At 40.6% G+C, this 20,217-nt stretch overlaps 2 pseudogenes across 1 annotated transcript; both read left to right on the top strand.

Annotated features, from left to right (window-relative positions):
- Positions 1-7,544: 7,544 nt before the first annotated feature.
- Positions 7,545-9,473, top strand: LOC149813777 (UDP-glycosyltransferase 92A1 pseudogene; annotated as a pseudogene). Its single transcript, XR_016428207.1, has one exon. The product of XR_016428207.1 is annotated as a UDP-glycosyltransferase 92A1 pseudogene (transcript).
- Positions 9,474-14,326: 4,853 nt separating this feature from the next.
- LOC149813776 (UDP-glycosyltransferase 92A1 pseudogene) lies at positions 14,327-15,923 on the top strand (annotated as a pseudogene).
- The last annotated feature ends 4,294 nt before the right edge of the window (positions 15,924-20,217 follow it).

Genomic DNA, 20,217 nt, shown 5'->3' with positions numbered 1-20,217 from the left:
CTAGGTGAGTGTTACGCTATGATATCACCGTGATCAGGATAAAGCCATCTTGATCATGATATAATCAAATGTGAAGCAAATGTGAGACAACATATCCTGCAATCCAACAAATGCGGAAGGATTGGGTAGAATTAAGCAAATATGGCACAAATTGTTGAGATAGCTATCTTCACCGAGAATCTTGCATCCTCTTACCAAAATGAGAATTGCATCGTTGGAAGGTTGTTATCAAGGATAGTTACTCCAATATTATCCTTATCTTTTAGCGTGGTCTTTTCTTGTTTGTTTAAGCCTTATAATTACATTGCATTGATGATTTTGGCTATAATACAATAACAAGAGAGGAAAGTGTTGTGGGGTGTTCTTGTGGACGCAGACCATTGAAGGCCGAACCACATAAAATCGCAGTGTTATGCTTTCGTTCATGTTTCATCTTCTTCACCCAGCACACTCAAATACATCATAAATTTGCTACATGGTATCAAAGCAACCAAGTTTCACAGGATCATTCAACAAGAGTTGAACCATGGCAGATGGACAAAGATCCAACAACAATGCCACCCAAAATCCCTATTGAATGGAAACAACTATATCGCCTGGGCCAAATCTGTTACCCTATATCTGAGCGATAAATCACGACTGGGATTTATCAATGGAAAGTGCCCAAACCGATCACCAATGATCCAAAGCTCGATGAATGGCAATCCTCTAATGACCTAGTGATGTCATGGCTCTTGAATTCTATGGAGCCAAAAGTAGCGGAAGGATTTCTATTCTTGACTATAGTAGAAGAAATCTAAAACACCGCCAAAGAGCTATATAGTGAGCAATTCAATATCACTTGCATGTATAAGCTCTTGCAGGATATCCGCGAGCACAAGAAAATCAATCAATCCATGAGCGAATACCTCAATAGATTCAGGGCTATGTGGGACGAACTAGAAGCTTACACGCCGACCTCAAATGACCCCATAGTCACCCACAAGCTTAAAGAACAAGAAAAAATATTCCAAGTTCTTGTTGGACTAGGTCTAGAATTTGAAAACTTCATGACTCAAATTCTAACTTCGGTCGAACTCCCCTCCCTGAGTAACGTTTGTGCCATCCTCATGCGAGAAGAGATCAGGTGTTGGGTCATAAACAAAGGAAATCTGGATCATGTTTCAAGTGAAAACAAAGATCGAGTCGCCTATGCTGCCTCACCAAACTATGACAAAAGCAAAGGAAATGTTCCAAATTTAAAGAAGGCCAAAGGAATGCAATCCATCTGCTCACATTGTAAAAATGAAGGACATATAAGAGAAAAATGTTGGTTCCTAATTGGAAGACCTACCAACAACAAGTTGGACCAGAGGTGCGACAAGGCTCCCTCTACTGCTCAAATAGCTCAAACCGATGAACCAGTCAGCCTGGAGAAACTCGCAGAGATGATTCAAAGCCTATCTAATGCCACCATCACTGGATCTTGCTTGGCTAAAAATCAATCTGATTCAGTTATCGTCTCTCACCTTAGCTCTTTAAACGATTGCACTTGGATTGTAGACTCTGGCGCATCCAAGCACATGGTCAACTCAGGTGAGTGTATTCTAAATCTTAACTCAATAAGCTGCACACACCAGTTACTATTGCTAATGGTTTGTCTATGTCGGTTAATAGAGAAGGAGAAGTGTACCTTTTTAATAGTAAAAACCCTTCAAGAGTGCTTCTCACACCGAACCTCACATCAAATCTTGTGTCAATAGGGAAGATTACAAAGAACCTGAATTGCAACGTTATCTTCACTCCTAAGTTTGTTATATTCTAGGATCGCTAAACAGGGAGGAACATTGGTAGTGGGTACAAAAATCGAGATCTTTATTTCATCTCTGAAGAATGCAAGGCTCTTTGCACTCGCCAACCCACAGATGGCAGGATGTGGCATATTAGACTGTGACACCCATCCAACATTGTCCTCAAAACTTTGATTCCAAATCTTCTCAATAAGTTTGATAATAACAAATGTTACATTTGCAAATATGCTAGATTGTCTAAACCTAGTTTTAGTTCTTCTGATTCTCTATCCGAAAGTTGTTTTGATTTAATCCATTCTGATGTTTGGGGCCCAGGCCCGATGACCTCTTATGGTGGTTACAAATACTGTGTTAGCTTTATCGATGATCGATCCAAGGTAACCGGATTGTTTCTCTTGAAAACTAGAGATGAAGTCTTTTACAAGTTCAAAGAGCTTTGCAAAATCATAGAAACTCAATATGGTAAAAAGGTCAAAGCCATCAGAACTGGCAATGGTTATGAGTACAAAATGCCCTATTTGAAGCCTTTGAAAAGGAAAACGGTATTAACCACCAATTCACCTGCGTTGGGACTCCTCAGCAAAATCGAGTCGCAAAACAAAAAAACGGACACGTCCTTGAAAAATTGAGAGCCATACTGTTTCAAATGAACGTGCCAAGCAAATACTGGTGTGAGGTTGTTACCATTGCTTGCTACTTGATAAATAGACCCCCTAGTCAATAGTTGGAAAATAAATCTCCACTTGAAATCCTTAGAGGAAAAAAGGTAGATATCAGTCATCTTAAAAATTTTGGTTGCACGATGTTCATCACCTCGAATCCAACCAGGAGAAACAAACTTATGTTGCATGCCCTCAAGTGTATGTTCTTAGGGTATTCTCTGTCAAAAAAGGGTTACAAGTGTCATGATGTGGAAAACAACCATCTCTATGTCTCTAGGGATGTTAAGTTTAATGAACATATTCCCTACTTTACTAACCCCTCTGAGTGCAGGAACCTCTATAAGCCTGAGGGGGAGAATAACCTTCCCAACATCAATAACTATGATGAGTTCGTTATCACTACAGAAGGGAGACCCCTGAAACAGAGATGGAACACACCGATTATCAAAATGTAGCTTTCGAGCTTCGAGTCGAGACCACTCAGCTTAGAAGGTTAGATCGTGTCTCACATCCTCCATCATATCTAAAAGACTTTGTCACCTTCCATACCACCAACCACCCGTTGGAAAGATACATAGCCTATGACCATTTGCCAAGTCAGTATGTCTCTTATCTTGCCAATATATCCTCCCACAAAGAACCAACCAGCTTCCTAGAGGCAAAAGACTCTCACATGTGGACCAGAGCTATGAAGGAGGAACTAGACGCCCATGACAAGAACATAACATGGGAGATCACATACTTATCGAAGGGAAAATGAGTTGTCGGATGTTGATGGACATACAAAATCAAGTATGAAAGAGATGGTTCAATACAAATATACAAAGCCAGGCTCATCGCTAAAGGCTACACTCAAACTCAGGGGATAGATTATGATGAGACCTTTGCCCCAATGGTTAAAATAAACACCATCAGAGTGCTTTTATGTGTGGCTTGCAACAAGCAATGAAACCTTTATCATCTTGATGTAAAAAACACATTTCTTCAAGATGATCTTGAAGAAGAGGTATTTATGCACCTTCCCCAGGATAACCAAAAGAAAAGGATCATAATCTTGTGTGCAGATTAAAAAAGGCCATTTATGGGCTCAAGCAATCACCCAGAGCCTGGTACACTAAGCTCAGCCAAGTTCTTTAAAAGCATGATTTAATCATCAATATGGCAGACAATCATTAAGCACTCCAAGGAGCACATCACAGTGGTCCTAGTCTACGTCGATGACATTATAATCACTGGAAGCTGCAAGGATGAAATCTCTCAGACTAATTAAAGTCTAGCTTCATAAAGTGTTCGATATTAAAGACCTTGGACCCTTACGTTACTTCTTAAGAATCGAAGTGGATTATTCCAAGAAATGCATCTTTATCTCTCAAAGAAAATACACTCTTGATCTACTAGAAGAAACAGGAAAATCAAGGTTAAACCTATCAACACCCCATTTGAGGTTCATTCTAAACTTCGAGAAGGAGATCAAATCACCGATATAAAAGGGTTTCAAAAATTGCTTGGCAAGCTGATTTATCTCACCGTGACAAGACTCGATATCTCTCATGTTGTTAGCTCCATCATCCAATTCATGCACTCTTTCAAAGAATCTCATCCGCAACAATGGATAAAATCCTAAGATACTTGAAAAAATTCCCTAGGCAAAGACTATGCTTCAAAAATGAAGAAAATCTTGACATAGAAGGATTCTTCGACGCAGACTGGGTAGGCAATGAAGATAGAAAATCAACCACAGGCTACTGTATATTCATTGGAGGAAATCTAACCACATGAAAAAGTAAGAAGCAAAACACTCTTTCGAGATCTAGTGTCGAGGCAGAATACAGGGCTATGGCTTCTACGACAGCAGAGATTATATGGACTAAAACTCTCTTGAAAGAAATGGAAATAGAAGTAAACAAGCCCATAAAAATGCATTGTGACAATCAAGCCGCCATACACATTGCTGCTAATTTTGTGCTTCATGAAAGGACAAAACACATAGAGATGGACTGTCATTATGTGAGGGAAAAAGTGAAGAAAGGTGATATTTTCACTCCCTATACCAAAAGTTTGAACCAACTGGCAGGCGCTCTAACCAAAGGTCTAACCAAGAATCAGTTTCAACAAATATTGAGCAAGTGGGGTTGCATGAACATATATGCCCCACTTGAGGGGGAGTGTTGAGATAGATATCTTCACCGAGAATCTTGCATCCTCTTACCAAAATGAGAATCGTATCGTTGGAAGGTTGTTATCAAGGATAGTTACTTCAGTATTATCTTTATCTTTTAGCGTGGTATTTTCCTGTTTGTTTAAGCCTTACAAATACATTGTATTGATGATTCTGACTATAATACAATGATAAGAGAGGTGAGAGTTGTTGGGTATTCTTGTGGATGTAGGCCATTGAAGACCAAACCACATAAAATCGATGTGTTATCCTTTCGTTCATGTTTCATCTTCTTCACCCCGCATGCTCAAATACATCATAAATTTGCTACACAAATGCAGCAAAAATTAAAATCCAAAAATTCTGTAAACGATTTACTTTGTTTTTCATTTTTATAAAAATAGGAGAAAATCTGTTTTTGTTATTCTCCCATCAAATGTAGGACGGTTGTAAATTGTATTTTAAAAACAAAGATCCTCTCGTAAGTATGTGAAAAAAGTAAATTAAAATTTTCTCCTTATCTGGTTCTCATTGAATCACGCTCCCTTCACATGATAAAGTCTGGCCAGGCCTTGGTCCTTTCAAATTAGGTATTGACTCATTGAATCCAAATTGTCACCCTTAGAATCTGATGTGACACACAGATTGTTTGGACCCTGAATTACCCACTCAATAATACAATGGTTGTGTAGCCTAATATAGCCTTTATATATATATATATATATATATATATATATATATATATATATATATATATATATAAAGAGAGATTAAATAACCACATTGGGACCGTAGTGACAAAAGTTAAAAACGGCAAAATCTCGTCCGACCAAAAGCTAGGGAGATTTTGAAATTTTTCATAAACCTCACATTTTTTTTGACAAAATCTCTGGAATAAAAAATAAATTAGAAATTATAAAAATATTTTTTATAAAAAAATATAAATAAAACAAATTTAAAAATAGAAATCTTGAGGATTCTCATGATAAATATTTTTTAAAAATAGAAATATTGTGATATTTGTCACGGTTTGAAAATCTCAGGAGAAATTGCCATTTTAAACTTTCAAGCAATTTCTCACGATATATTTAAAAAATATAAATATCGGCGAGATTTTTTATAAATCTTGCGAAATTTGTGACAGAGATTGGGAGTGGGCTTTACGTACCGCTGGTCCAAATGAATAAATTCCATTGGCCAAGGACAGTAGCATTTCTCATTGATTTAGTGACAACCAAACCTTTAGATCGGTTTGTTGTATGAAACAAACGTGACAAAACTATTTAATGATTTCGAACGAGCTGTTCACTCAGCCAAAACTTGGTGGGTGATCTTCCACGTCTTTATATTCAAATATGAAAAGATAAACCGATCTAAAGGTTCGATCTTTTTGCTGCTGCTGCAAAAGAGAATAAGAAAAGATAAACGTCAAAACAAGATAAAAACTGTTGGACAACACCATTTTTTGTTCGAAGCAGTGGGGGACATGCTAGAAACGAGTAGAAGGCTCATGTTGAAATCGTGACCGTTCCTTATATTTTTAGGATGAATGTCATGTGGCATTTAACGGAAGTGTTAACGGCGGATTTTTCGTCATTTTTGAATGAAAAATATTAAAAAATAAAATAATATGGGTCTTCTTCTTCTTCTCCTCTCTGCAAACTCTCTTTCACCGACTACCTCCTTCCTACTCCGGCGAGGCCCTGCCGTTCCTTGCCGGAGGCCCCCTTCTCCCTGTGTTTTCTCTCTCCACTGAGAGCCCACCATCAACAGGTGAGGGTCTTCTTCTCGCCTTTTTCGATTTTCTTTCTCTTCTCTAGTTTACAACGGTGCACCCAGCGCCGCCATCATCATCATCATCGTTCTCCTTTCTTCTCCCACAGCAGCACCGCCGTTGTAGTTCTTCTTCTCCTGTTCTTCCGGCAGATAACGACAGGGGCGGCGGTGGCTCGCCTGAGTAAGAGTGAGGTGGGTCGCTGAAAGAGGGGAAGAAGAAGAAGAATCGTACGTTTTATTTTTAAATATTTTTTTCATTCAAAATTGACAGAAAATTCCTTAAATGCCACGTGGCATTCATTTAAGGAACGGTCAGTATTTTTGCATGAGCTTTTGTGTTCATTTCCATCCTGACCTCATCTGCTACGTTTTTTTGTTCTAATCTGGTTGGTGAGCTGTCCGGGCATTGAGGACAGAAAACACTATATCACATCACACCTGCAGTTCCCAATTGGAGACGGCATCTTGTCATCCCTGACGTTACACTTGTGGTCATGGTGCGGTGTCCATGGGTCGGATTCCTGTTAAAATGGGTGAATTCAACCCAGGATCCAGGTTTGGGTTCAACTGAAATTTTTATAAGAAAATCATACCTGATAAAGAATTACATAAATAAGACGCGATTCATACCTGGTAAAAATAATATCTTTTTAAAAAAAATTATAGATCTTAATCAAAACCAGTGTGACAAATATCGCGAGAATTATGAAAAAATCTTGTGATAATGTCGTGAGAAATTGCCTGAAAGTTTAAAACGGTAATTTCTTGCGAGATTTTCAAAATATCGCAAGATTTATGAAAAAATATAAATACTGTGATTCAAACGTGATATTTACATTTTAAACGGCTATTTATCGTGAAAAAATCCTATAATTTTATTTTTAAATAATTTTTATTAATATTTTTTTATAAAAATAATTTCTATAGATTTTAATTGATTTTTTATTGCCGAGATTTTGCCAAAAAATTGCAAGATTTTATAGAATTTTCTCGATTTTTCACGAGTTTTTGAAAAACAAGAAATTGCCGATAAAAACTTTTGTCACTATGATCAAAACTCGAGTCATACACGGGTTTGGTATAAAATTTTATAAATCATACCCGACACGTTTAATAATAGGACATAGTTAATCGGACTCCTTTCTTTGTAATCAAACCCTTACCGGGTCCGGTATGGATCAAGATTTGGTCATACCTGATCCTTTTGCACTCCTGGGTCCTAGCCAGGCCAGCTCTCGTATTGACATACATGGCAATAGGGTTATATGACGTCAGGGATGATAGACATGTTCACATTCCTCCCATCTTTACTCAAAAAGGACTTTCCTTCTCCTTTTCTCTCTCTCTCTCTCTCTCTGAACTAAAGAAAGATGGGGCACATAATGATGCTTCCCTTCCTGGCACAGGGCCACTTCAATCCCTTCGTGACACTCGCCAACCTCATTCACCACCACCACCCCTCCCACGCCATCACCATCGTCAGCACCCCACTCAACGTACCCAAACTCCGCTCATTGCTCCCTCCTTCATCGCCCATCCGCCTGGTTACCCTCTCCTTCGACCCCACCGCCCACGGCCTCCCCGTTAACGGCGAGTGCACCGACGTCCTTCCCTACCCAGCCATCGTTCGCCTCTTCTATGCTGCCCGCAGCCTCCGACCCGCCCTCGAACACCTCCTCTGCGACCTCTCTGGCTCCGACGAACCGCTCTGCCTCATCGCTGACAGCCTAATGGGTTGGACCGTCGACGTCGCCCGGAGGGTCGGCGTCTTCCACGCCCTCTTTGCCACCGGAAGCGCGTACGGCACCGCCATCTACATGTCGCTGTGGTTGCACCTCCCACAAACGAAGACGGACTCCGACGAGTTCGCGTTGCCGAACTTTTCGGACGTCCGCCTCCATCGGACCCAGCTCTCTAACCACGCCAAGGTCGCCACTGGTTCAGACACTTGGTCCGTTATCTTGGGAGAAGGAATGTCCATGTGCCTCGGCACAGCTGGGGTGCTGGTGAACACGGTGGAGGAGATGGAGCCCAAGGGCGTAGAGCGGCTCCGCACCATGTTTCCGGGGAGACCCGTCTGGGGTATCGGCCCTTCGCTACCTCCTTCCTTCCTCGCTTCCGATCCATCACCATCCACCACCGCGAAGGTGGAGGAACGATTAGGTAAGGAACCGAGGATCTCACCCAAGGAGTGCAGCGAGTGGCTAGACCTCCACCCACCCGGTTCGGTTCTCTACGTATCGTTCGGGTCGCAGAACACCATCTCTGCGTCTCAGATGAAGGCGCTAGCTACAGGTTTGGAGGAGAGCGGGATCGGTTTCATATGGGTGGTGCGCCCACCGATCGAGTTCAGGCTTGACGAAGAGTTCAGGTCGTCGGAATGGTTGCCGGAGGGGTTCGAGGAGAGGATGAGGGAGAAGAAGCAAGGGTTGTTGGTGAGAAATTGGGCTCCCCAGCTGACCATTCTAGCCCACAAATCCACTGGCGGGTTCTTGAGCCACTGTGGTTGGAACTCAGTCTTGGAAAGCCTGAGCCATGGCGTGCCCATCATAGGCTGGCCAATTGCGGCAGAGCAGTTTTATAACTCGAAGATGATGGAGGAGGAGATGGGTGTGGCGGTGGAGCTGGCGAGGGGGAACCAGGTGGAGGTGAGAAAGGAGGATGTGGTGAGGGCGGTGGGATTGGTGATGAGAGAGACGGAGAAGAGGGAGCAGATGAGGAGGAAGGCTGGTGAATTGAGGAAGGTTCTGAGTGGAGCATGGAGGAAGGGTGGGGACGAGGAAGGACCCGTGGGGTGTTCCATTTCTTCATTGAACGACTTCATCGAGACAGTGTTTACCAGGAAACAGTGAGAAGGAATCTTGCACAAAGTCTTCGATTTTCACCCAGCATCAGTGAAACAAGAGAAGCTATTAAACTGAGATCCGGAAAAAAAATGCAGCAATGGTTTATGTGCTGTGTTGCTGTTAATATGGTTTACTTTACTGACCGGTGTATGGTTTCTGGTTTAGTAACTGAGAATATAGTATACACTGATGTATTAATGCTATTTATATAAATAAAAATTTGCCTGCCTTAAAAAAAAAATCCTTGGTGAAAGCGATATAAGATATGGGGTGAAAGCGATATATGATATGGTATGTTTGGCTTCATTAACTATTTGGATCCATTTTATTTTTGCTAAGGTTTTGTTTTGGATCTAATTGAATATCAGATAAAAGCTACTTATTTGAATCCATCTCGAATCCGTATTAAAATTAAGGTTTTTGGGTTTTGCTTATAAATATTCATTATAATGGACTTTTAAAAGCGATTAATCTTCGTTTTGTTGGAAAAGTTGAGATTTATAAATCCTTCACATGAACCGATTTAAACGCCGGTATTCACTACATGAATGATGTAATCACATCGGTTGAGTCTGATTTAATCAAAACAACTTGCATCACTACCGAGGTGGTATCTCATGTGGCAAGCGGGGTCTTGTGCCAAGCTGCTGCACACGAGGCTTAAGAGACAACTGATAAGAATCTGCCTAATTGCCTGTAAAAAAAACCCAACTTGCATCAATCAAATCCCAAATAAGGGTATGAAAATTGGGATGAGATAGGTCATGAGGGAAACCAATTTGGATCTTTTATTATTATTATTATTATTATTATTATTATTATTATTATTATTATTATTATTATTATTATTATCAAACTAATTTGGATCTTCACTCATCCCAACTGGCTGAGGCAAAGGCGCTCTATAACAAGTTTCATTCATCCATCAGAGATTGGATGAACGGAATATAGACCAAATCTTCCAACAAACTCGCTGGTAGGGCTGGTAAATCATAGTGACAAACGTTTTTTTTTTTTAGGCAAAATCTCGTTTGTCAAAAAACTCCTCGAGAAATTGAAAAATTGTCATAAATTTCACATTTTTTCGGAAAAATCTTGGCAATAAAAAAATCTATTAAAATTTAATTTTATAGGAAAATATTATTTAAAAATAAAAAATACACGGTTTTTTTGCAATAAATAGACATTTAAAACGTAAATATCACGTTTAAATCACGGTATTTACAATGTTTTTTTTTCATAAATCTTGTGAGATTTTGAAAATCTCACGAGAAATTGCTGTTTTAAACTTTCAGGCAATTTATCGCGTTATTTGTTACAGAGTGGTAAATGGGCTGAAAGAGACGACCTTCAAGTGTTCAAGTTTGGTTCATTCTTAAGTCGAATTCAAACTCATAATGAGGCCAGCTAAGCCGAGTTCAAACTCATAATGAGCCTAAATTAAATGGGCAGAGTTCGAGCTGGCTTGTTTATTAAAAAAATACATTATTTTAAAGTTAAGAGAAATAAGATTACAAAAAAATACATGTAAAATATACTTCTTACTTCCAAAAGAGTTTCTACGAGTTTGGCCGAGCCAAGTACCTATTGTTCATATTCAGCTCACCGAGTTTGGCCGAGCCAACTACCATCACTAAGATTTGTTTTTTCTTGGCTTTCCGTAAAATGTGGCCACCGTCTTCTTGTGATGCATAACGAGCATCGGGTCAGATGCATCTCAGTCGACGGTAAACCATGAGAGCTACCTTGGCTGCCATTCATCCATGTGATGAACGGCAGCCAGAACACCACTCTCTTCGTGCTGTTTCATGCAGCCATTGATTTTGGGGCTGTAGATGGGGTTCATCTAAAACATGTAGTCTGATCCACAAAAGGATTATAAAAATGTGGGGAAATGAGTCCTTTTCTAGAGTATATTACAATCGAGTTATTAGACTCCAAGCTCAATTTTATCAAATTCAAAAGCCATTGATTTTTACATCCCTAGATGCCAACATTATATTTATCTGATATTTAGAAAGGAAGATCATAATTTTGGAGGATGAAAAGGGAAATAAATGTGATTAATTTAAAATTTTAGATTAGCCTAATTGAATTTTTAACCTATTTCTTAAGGTCATAAATCAGCTTTTTGAATCCCTTTTGATTAGGGGTGTCAATCGCTCAGATCTGGTTCGGACCAATCTGGCTGAACCCGGATCTGACTTTGAGGAACTGGTATATATCGGGTGCAAACCTGGGTCCCATTGTTCCACTATAAGAAAATTCATAACGGGTCCTATAGAGATGACATGAACCAAACCCAGTTCATACACAGTAATTTTTTTTCAACCTTATGTTGAAAAATCATGCGTCTTAATCGGAACTCAGGTTGGACCTAGGTCTGGTGTAAAATTTTACAAACCATACTCGGCTTTATATATTAATAGGACGGATCAGATCCTAATCAAAGCCGACCCATTGACAACCTGTTTCTAGTCTTTATAAAATTATTACAACTAATTAGATAAATAATAGTAGTTACCAAGCTATTATGCAATTAATTAATTTTTAAAATTTTATATTATTAAAAATTAATAAATAGGACTCGAACCTAATCCACGTAGGTGTCGGCCCGATAGCTAACGGGCTCGACCTAGAACCATGGGCAGGTCGGCTTGGCCATATGGGGCCGCCCGGTCCGTTGCCCACCTCGACCTATGATGGAGACAACTAAGATCGAGACTTCATTAAAACTTTTCAGCTCTTTTCTAATTTTTTTTTTGTTAGCATTTTCATAACTGCAACTGTAACACGAGCAGAATATATATATATGCTAAACTCCACACTTAAATATTCCAAGAGCAATAGAAAATTGGGTGAGTATATATAATTGACATCTTGAGTGGGTCATTACATCTTTGAGAGCAAGGTATGACATGCATAATTAAGAATACCCTAATAATACTAATTCTTGCAACCTACTTAGAGAGGTAGGTGGTACAACCTCGATTGGCATTTAAATGTGTGTGAGTTTGTAACCACATGACATATCATTCCATTGTTTTTAGGAGTGAGACCGTCTTATAGCCTTTTGCCACTCAAAGTTAGGAAGACAGGGTTTATTGATGTGTCCTAGGTGATAAACCCCAAATCATCTGCAATGGTTAATTTTTTGGGCTATTCTATTGTTGTTTGGCTTATTGGGATTTTTTCTAGCTGTTTCCTTGAGATACTTAACCATTTGAAGGGCTTCAGGTAATTAAAATGGTATAGCATAATAAACCCTGAAGTATTTTGGTGGTGCACCTTTTTGTACCAAAGGGTTATAATGAAAGTAAAACTTAAGTGATGCATGCACATAATTGATGAGAATCCTTCTTGCATATTTAATACATATGAATGCTTATATTTTCATTTTTATGACACATTGTTTGTGATAACTCTTGGTTGATAAAGTCATATTGATTGATTGATCATTGTTATTATCCAATGTATAGTTTGGTAAATGTTCTACACTTCTATATTTTTGGTTTTTCAATTTATTAGCTTATTTGCAAAGTTGAGCTGTGTTTTGGGCAGTGAAAGAAGGGTGCTAGTGCGATGATGCATGTTTTTGAGCTTTTGGTTTTTGGGCATCATTGTTGTTATAAACTCTGAAATTTTTAATTGATGGCTTGTAATCATATTTTATCACTTTACCCTAAAATCCTTTTTTGGATGAATACTATTTTTTTAAAATTTTGATGATATCCTTAATTATGAATTCAATTATACGTTGACTTTTCCAATGTAACATCTAGCTTTTAAAATAAGTTTTCGCTGTTTAATTTTAAAGTTATTTAAAAAAAAATCTTGAAATTCTCAGAGTTTTTTTTTAGCTAAAAATTTTGTACGAAACATGTTGCAATCACACTTAAAGTTTTTCTTTTTCTCTATTTTCCGAAACCGAGTGTACATTATTTTTACCACCTTGCGGTTGGGAGCAGTATGGCTGGTTTTTAAGTATGCATTTTATAGACCTCATTGTAGTTTTAAAACATAGTAAGAATAAAAGTTCTTGATTATTCCAAGTCTTTCGAGTTGACTTGGTGAGTCATGACGATTGACTAGTTGGATCCCAAGTCTCCCACCGGTCTTAATCATTGTTAGTTTATATCTTAAAAGGCAATTTCCATATACAGGCCCACCTTTTACACTAAATTTCATTTCAGGTGCCACCTTTTCCAAAACCTAACTTTTTTCCACAATAGGTCGAATAAGGATTTATTGTAACCTATCATTACCCTCATTTTTTAACCTCAGTTGTATATTTTAAAATATCAAAAGTACCTTTTAAAGCTTTTTTTTTTCATATCCATCACTCCTTGGCTCCTCTTTTGTTCATGGTTCACATAGCCTCTTTTTTCTCCATTATTAATGTCCTCTTCATTGCCCTCCATAGTTCCCACGCAACCACTTTCTCAGCAAAGCAGATCTTGAGATCCAGGGTTCGGGACCCAACTTATAAAGGGCTCGGGACAACACTGATCCCTTATTAAAAAGGGGCGGGGCGAACACTTATAAAGCGTTCCGCGCAAACATTGGACCACGCTTTCCCAGCTCCTCCTGTCCAAGGTTGCCACGCAACCTCTTTTTTCTCTATTATTGTCCTCTTTCTCCGTTGTTCTCCATGAAATATCTAATAAAAAATGAGAAAAAATACCCAAAAAAGGTAGTAATTGAACTGTCGATGACATTGACAGAAAAAAACTACGTTGTATGCATCGACATACAGAAGACCCCTCGCCTGCATCGACGTACACATGGCCCCTCTCCGTTCTCACAAATTAAAGCTTCTGTCCTTAAGGTAATGTTAAGAACTCTCTCTCTCTCTCTGTGAGTGAGCTTGAAGACGGGGTAGATGGTGTCCCTTTCATTCATGGCACATGAGCACATGAGGAATGATTTGAAGGATGATTGGATCTCATACGCTCCCCCTCTCACTATTTAGTAAAGCCCTAGTACCTCAGACCTAGAGAAGAAGAAGTATAATCTCTCTCTCTCTCTCTCTCTCTCTCTCTCTCTCTCTCTCTCTCTCTCTCTCTCTCTCTCTCTCTCTCTGTGAGAAGAAAGATGGGGCACATAGTGATGCTTCCATTCATGGCACATGGTCACTTCAACCCCTTCGTGACCCTTGCCAACCTCATTCTCCATCACCACCCCTCCCACACCATCACCATTGTAAGCACCCCGCTCAACGTCACAAAACTCCGTTCCATGCTCCCTCCTTCATCACCCATCCGCATCGCCACCCTCCCCTTCGACCCCACCGCCCACGGCCTCCCTCCCAACGGTGACTGCACCGACGTCCTCCCCTACCCACTCATCGCCCGCCTCCTCTACGCCTCCCGCACCCTCCGGGCCGCCCTTGAGAACCTCCTTCATCACCTCCCCGACGCCACCGACGGCAGACCCCCGCTCTGCCTAATCGGCGATACCTTCTTCGGCTGGACCGTTGACGTCGCCCGGGATCTCGGCATCCCCCACGTCCTCTTCTCCACCGCCGGCGCCTACGGCACAGCCACCTTCTTCTCCCTGTGGCTGCACCTCCCGCAGACGAAGACGGATTCCGACGAGTTTGTTCTGCCGGACTTCCCGGACATCCGCCTCCACCGGACCCAGATCCCTGACCACGGCAAGGTCTCCACGGAGTCCGAACCTTGGTCCGTCTTCCTCCAGGAAGAGTTTTCCCTCAACCTCGGCACGTCGGTGCTCTTGGTTAACACGGTAGAGGCGATGGAGCCCAATGGCGTGCAGCGACTTTGCACCATGTTTCGAGGGAGACCCATTTGGAGCATCGGTCCCGTGCTTCCTTCCTCCCTCCTCTTCGCTACCGAATTATCATCATCACCGAAGGTGGAAGAACGAGTCGGGAAGAAGCCGGAGATTTCGTGCGAGGAATGCTGCAAATGGCTCGACCTGCACCCACCGGGTTCGGTTCTTTACGTGTCGATTCGGGTCGCAGAACACCATTTCTGCGTCTCAGATGAAGGCGCTAGCGACAGGTTTGGAGGATAGCGGGATCGGTTTCATATGGGTGGTGCGCCCACCGATCGAGTTCAGGCTTGGCGAAGAGTTCAGGTCGTCGGAATGGTTGCCAGAGGGGTTCGAGGAGAGAATGAGGAAGAAGAAGCAAGGGTTGGTGGTGAGGAATTGGGCTCCCCAGCTGACCATTCTAGCCCATGACTCCACCGGCGGGTTCTTGAGCCACTGTGGTTGGAACTCAGTCTTGGAAAGCCTGAGCCATGGCGTGCCCATCATAGGCTGGCCCATATCAGCTGAGCAGTTTTACAACTCGAAGATGATGGAGGAGGAGATGGGTGTGGCAGTGGAGCTGGTGAGGGGGAACCAGGTGGAGGTGAGAAAGGAGGATGTGGTGAGGGTGGTGAGCTTGGTGATGGGCGAGACGGTGAAGAGGGAGGAGATGAGGAGGAAGGCTGGTGAATGGAGGAAGGTTCTGAGAGGGGCATGGAGGAAGGGTGACGATGGGGAAGGACCCATGGGGTCTTCCCTCTCTTCGTTGAATGACTTCATTGAGGCAGTGTTCACCGAGAAACGGTCAGAAGGAATGATAAAAGAGTCTTGATTTTCTTGCTTCACACAATTCTTCTTCTGATTCTTATTTATTTTTACGGCACCAAGTCTTAGTTGGTCTGTGCTTCTTTCTTTTCAAAATTACAATAGCCTAGTGAACGAATGCCTGTTATCACAAGAAAAAAAAAAAGTAGTGAATGAAATGCACAACTGCAAGACAGGCACAGTTCTGGGTGATTTGCCGTTCAATGATAACGGGAGGAGACTTCTAGAAGGTGCATTCAAAAATTAGGTAAACAATACAAAGTCAGCGTACTTCTTGGAACGAGGGGCAACGACGGAATTTCAATGTGATTGCACACTTTTAACGTGCAGATGCAGCAGCACGTTAAAAGTGTGCAATCACAGTAAACCTATCCTCCCTCACTTTGTGTCTATGTCACAGAGATGAGATTAATATACTGTCAGAAGCCTTAAATGTTTGGTTGCATCTCATGTGATTTGGAATCACATAATCTGAAATACCTTAGATGCGTCGAGATGAATGCACCCAAATTTTATCAAAAAGGATGGTCCTCACCATGGGGCAGCCTCACAAAAATTTTGATTATGCTTTTCTGCGGATTGATCGTATCTTTCTCCCTATTACAAATCTTAAGAGAGCATGAAAAAAAGGACATACACAATGAATCCCAAGACTGTTTGCTTACATCCACGGGAAAAAGGAATTTGCTTTCTTTTTTTTCATGTTCTTATCGTGACCAGCAGAAAAAGTTAAATACAATGAGAGAGAACATAGGAAACAGTTGGAAAAGATATGAAAACGATTAGCATTGCCTAACAGATTTACGATGGATTGAGAAGGATCCAGAAACGGTGAGATATGTTGCCTATTGTGAAATCTGTAGCGGACAGAGCCCACAAGTTTTCAGCACTATTCCTTATCCTTATCCTTCAACAGTCTTCTCCTCAAGTTGATGCACAGATATCAATCTAACCCAACTTGTTAGTGATCCATCGGTGTTATTCTTTGGCAAGTGCCTTTGTTAGGATGTTTGCTAGTTGCCCATTTGATATCTCATGTGAGGATGCTATCGCTTTGTTTGTATCTATCTTCTCACGAAGGCAATCCACTTCTACATGCTTTGTTCTCTCATGGAACACGGGATTGGCCCTTATGTAGATAGCTGCTTGATTATCACATTTGAGATCCATTGGATCCTCACTGTTGAATCCCATATCTAATAGAAAAGATTTTACCCAGATCAACTCGCAGGTGCATGTGGCCATGGATCTGTATTTTGCCTCGGCACTTGATCGAGCCAGCACATTTTGTTTTTTGCTTTTCTAGTTTATCAAATTTCCTCCTACCAATATATAGTAACCTCATGTAGATTTTTTGTCATTTGGATCACCGGCCCAATCTGCTTCAGCATATCCTGCAATTTTTAAGCATCTATTTATTCTTAGGAGAATGCCTTTTCCCGGATGCCCCTTTAAATATTTTAGGATTCTTTGAGCTGCTTCGAGGTGAGACATTCTAGGGCTATGCATGAACTGACTTATTTGACTGATAGCATATGTTATGCCCGGCCTGGTAACAGTAAGATATATCAAGCGACCTACGAGTCTTTGAAATCCTTGTTCATCTTGAATGAGTTCCCCTTCATCATTCTTTAGCTTTTTGTTGATTTCCAGCGGTGTATCACATGGTTTTGCTCTAAGCGTATCAGTATCCTTTAGTAGATCCAGTACGTACTATAAACATGCCTTTATCTGAGTGAGCCACCTCCAACCCTAAGAAGTACCTGAGTTTCCCAAGGTCTTTGATTTCGAACTTTTTATGAAGGAACATCTTTACTTGAGTCATTCTTTCTTCGTCGTCACCTGTAACAATTATATCATCAACATACACGAGAATAATAACTAATCTGATTGGTTTAATGGAGGTAAACATGGTGTAGTCAGTGAGACTCTGTTTGAACCCAATATTTTGCCAGAGCATCACTAAGTTTGGAGACCCAGGCTCAGGGGGATTGTTTGAGACCATATATGGATGTTTTGAGTCTGCAGGTCAATCCTTCCTTCTCATTGATTCCTAGTGGAAGGTTCATATAAACTTCTTCTTCAATCTCTCCATGTAGGAAAACATTTTTTACATCTAGTTGGTACACCTTCCATTGTTTGTTTGCTGCTACTGATAAGAGGGTACAAATGGAGCTCATTTTTGCTACAAGGGCGAAGGTTTCAGAGTAGTCAATTCCTTCCACTTGGGTGTATCCTTTGACCACTAGGCGAGCTTTGAATCTTTCTATGGTTCCGTCATTGTGGTACTTTATTCTGTATGTCCATTTACAGCCTATAGGTTTCTTTCCTTGAGGCAGTTTCATAATATTGCATGTATGGTTGTTCTTGAGGGCTTTTAATTCTTCTTGCATGATTTCTCTTCACCTAGGGTCGAGTTTGGCTTTTTGGTAGGATGAAGGTTTAGTTTGAGAGTATACCTTTGACAGGTTTGATAGGTAGGCTTAAGATAGACTATTTAGGTTGACTTGGTTTTCTATGAAGTATGGGGTTGGAGCAACTCATTTGTTAGAACCATTTTGCAAGGTCCTCAAAGGACACGACGTTAGCATTTTCCTTCCTAGGACGTTGATCTTGGTTTTTTTCCTTCCATGGTTGGCCCATCAATTCCCAGCATTTTTCTCTGATGTGTCCTAGTTTTTTGCAATAGTTGCACCTTACTTTATTTCTGTTTTTAAATTTTTCTGGGTTGGTGTTGCTTTCTCCATGACTGGTGGCAATGGATGCCTTCTTCTCTTCATTGCTAGATTCAACTTTAAAGGCTAGTTTCTCATGCAGTTGGTCAGGTTATTTTTTAGCTTTCATCACCTTTTGTCTTGTCTCCTCTCTCTGAATGGTGGCACAGACGTTGTTGAAAGAGGGCAGCTAAGTGGACATAAGGATTTGACTCATCAAGGAGTCATAATCTTGTCCTAATCCAGCGAAGAGTCTAAATATTTTATCATGCTTAGTTATTTGTCTGATGATCTTTATATCTGTTGTCAGTGGTCAGTATTGGAGTAACTCATCCCAAGTGGATTTAAATGCCCCAAGGTAGACATGAAACGGCCTTTCTTCAGGACTCACGTGAAATAGGTCCTACTGGAGTTGATAAATGTGGGCCAAGTTATTTTGAGCCCCATATACTTCCTCAAGGTTCTGCCATATTTCTTGCATCGTTTCTAGAAAGCGGATGCTTTCGACAATACTTGGTTCCATGGAGTTAACTAACCAAGACATTACCAGATGGTTTGTTGATTCTCATTCATTGTAGGTAGCATCTTGACGATAGGGTCTTTTCGTTTTACCAATCACATACTCTAGCTTTGATTTTTCACTCAAAAAGAGGCTGGTATCTTTTGACCAACTGAGGTAATTGGATTTGTTTAATGGAGTGGACGTTATCTCTAGTGTAGGGTTTCCTCCTGGACCACCATCTTGGTGGTTGGTGGTTGTGCAGTGGGTTAAGTTGTTGTTTATGTCATATTACTATCTTTCATAGTTATAGGATGGTGAGAAACGCAGACAACAACAATTCAGCAGGAACAGGAAAGAAGGTCACGGTAACCTGGCTCTGATACCATGTTACAAATCTTATGAGAGAATAAAAAAAAAGACATACACAATGAAGGCCAAGAAGTTACGTGGTTCGGTTGTTTGCCTACATCCACGAGAAAAAGGACTCTACTTTCTTTTTTCATGTTCTTATCATGACCAGCAAGAGGAGTTAAATACAATGAGAGAGAGAGAGAACATAAGAAACAATTGGAGAAGATATAGGAACCATTAGCATTGCCTAACATATTTAGGATGGATTGGGAAGGATCCAGAAACTGTGAGATATGTTGCCTATTGTGAAATTTGTTGCGGATAGAGCCAACTTCACGAGTCTGTACCCTATCCTTCAACACTCCCTACCCAAACAACTAATAACACAGTATGGAATGTAACCAAATGTGATTTGAAGTTATATGATTTTAAATCATATATTTCACCATGTGTTTGAGAATCACACGAGATTCACTCTAAATGTGATTTCACTTTTCTATTTCTGGTTTGCATGAGATTCCAAATCACATTTGAATGCAACCAAACATGGTCTATTGAATTGTTTAAAGCCCTTATGTCTGGATCCTGTTGGTAAATGTAGTGATAATCTAACAAAAAAAATACATAATAATGGTGATGATGTTAGGTTCATCAAGATGGCCCTTTCCACCACCACCAACATCCCTAATTACCCTTCCCTTTGTCTTTCCCACATGACCCATTCCTTCCAACTCTCAAATCATCCCCTCTACTTCCTTCAGCCACTAGTCATTGGCCCACCACCTCCTTCAAAATCCAACCTCTTCCCTTATGCTTCC

The sequence above is a fragment of the Nuphar pumila genome, chromosome 16 (assembly GCF_984573655.1).
Source record: "Nuphar pumila chromosome 16, dmNupPumi1.hap1.1, whole genome shotgun sequence".
NCBI classification, from domain to species: Eukaryota; Viridiplantae; Streptophyta; class Magnoliopsida; order Nymphaeales; family Nymphaeaceae; genus Nuphar; species Nuphar pumila.
Note: the sequence above shows the minus strand (reverse complement) of the source record. Positions and strands in the feature narration are given on the sequence as shown.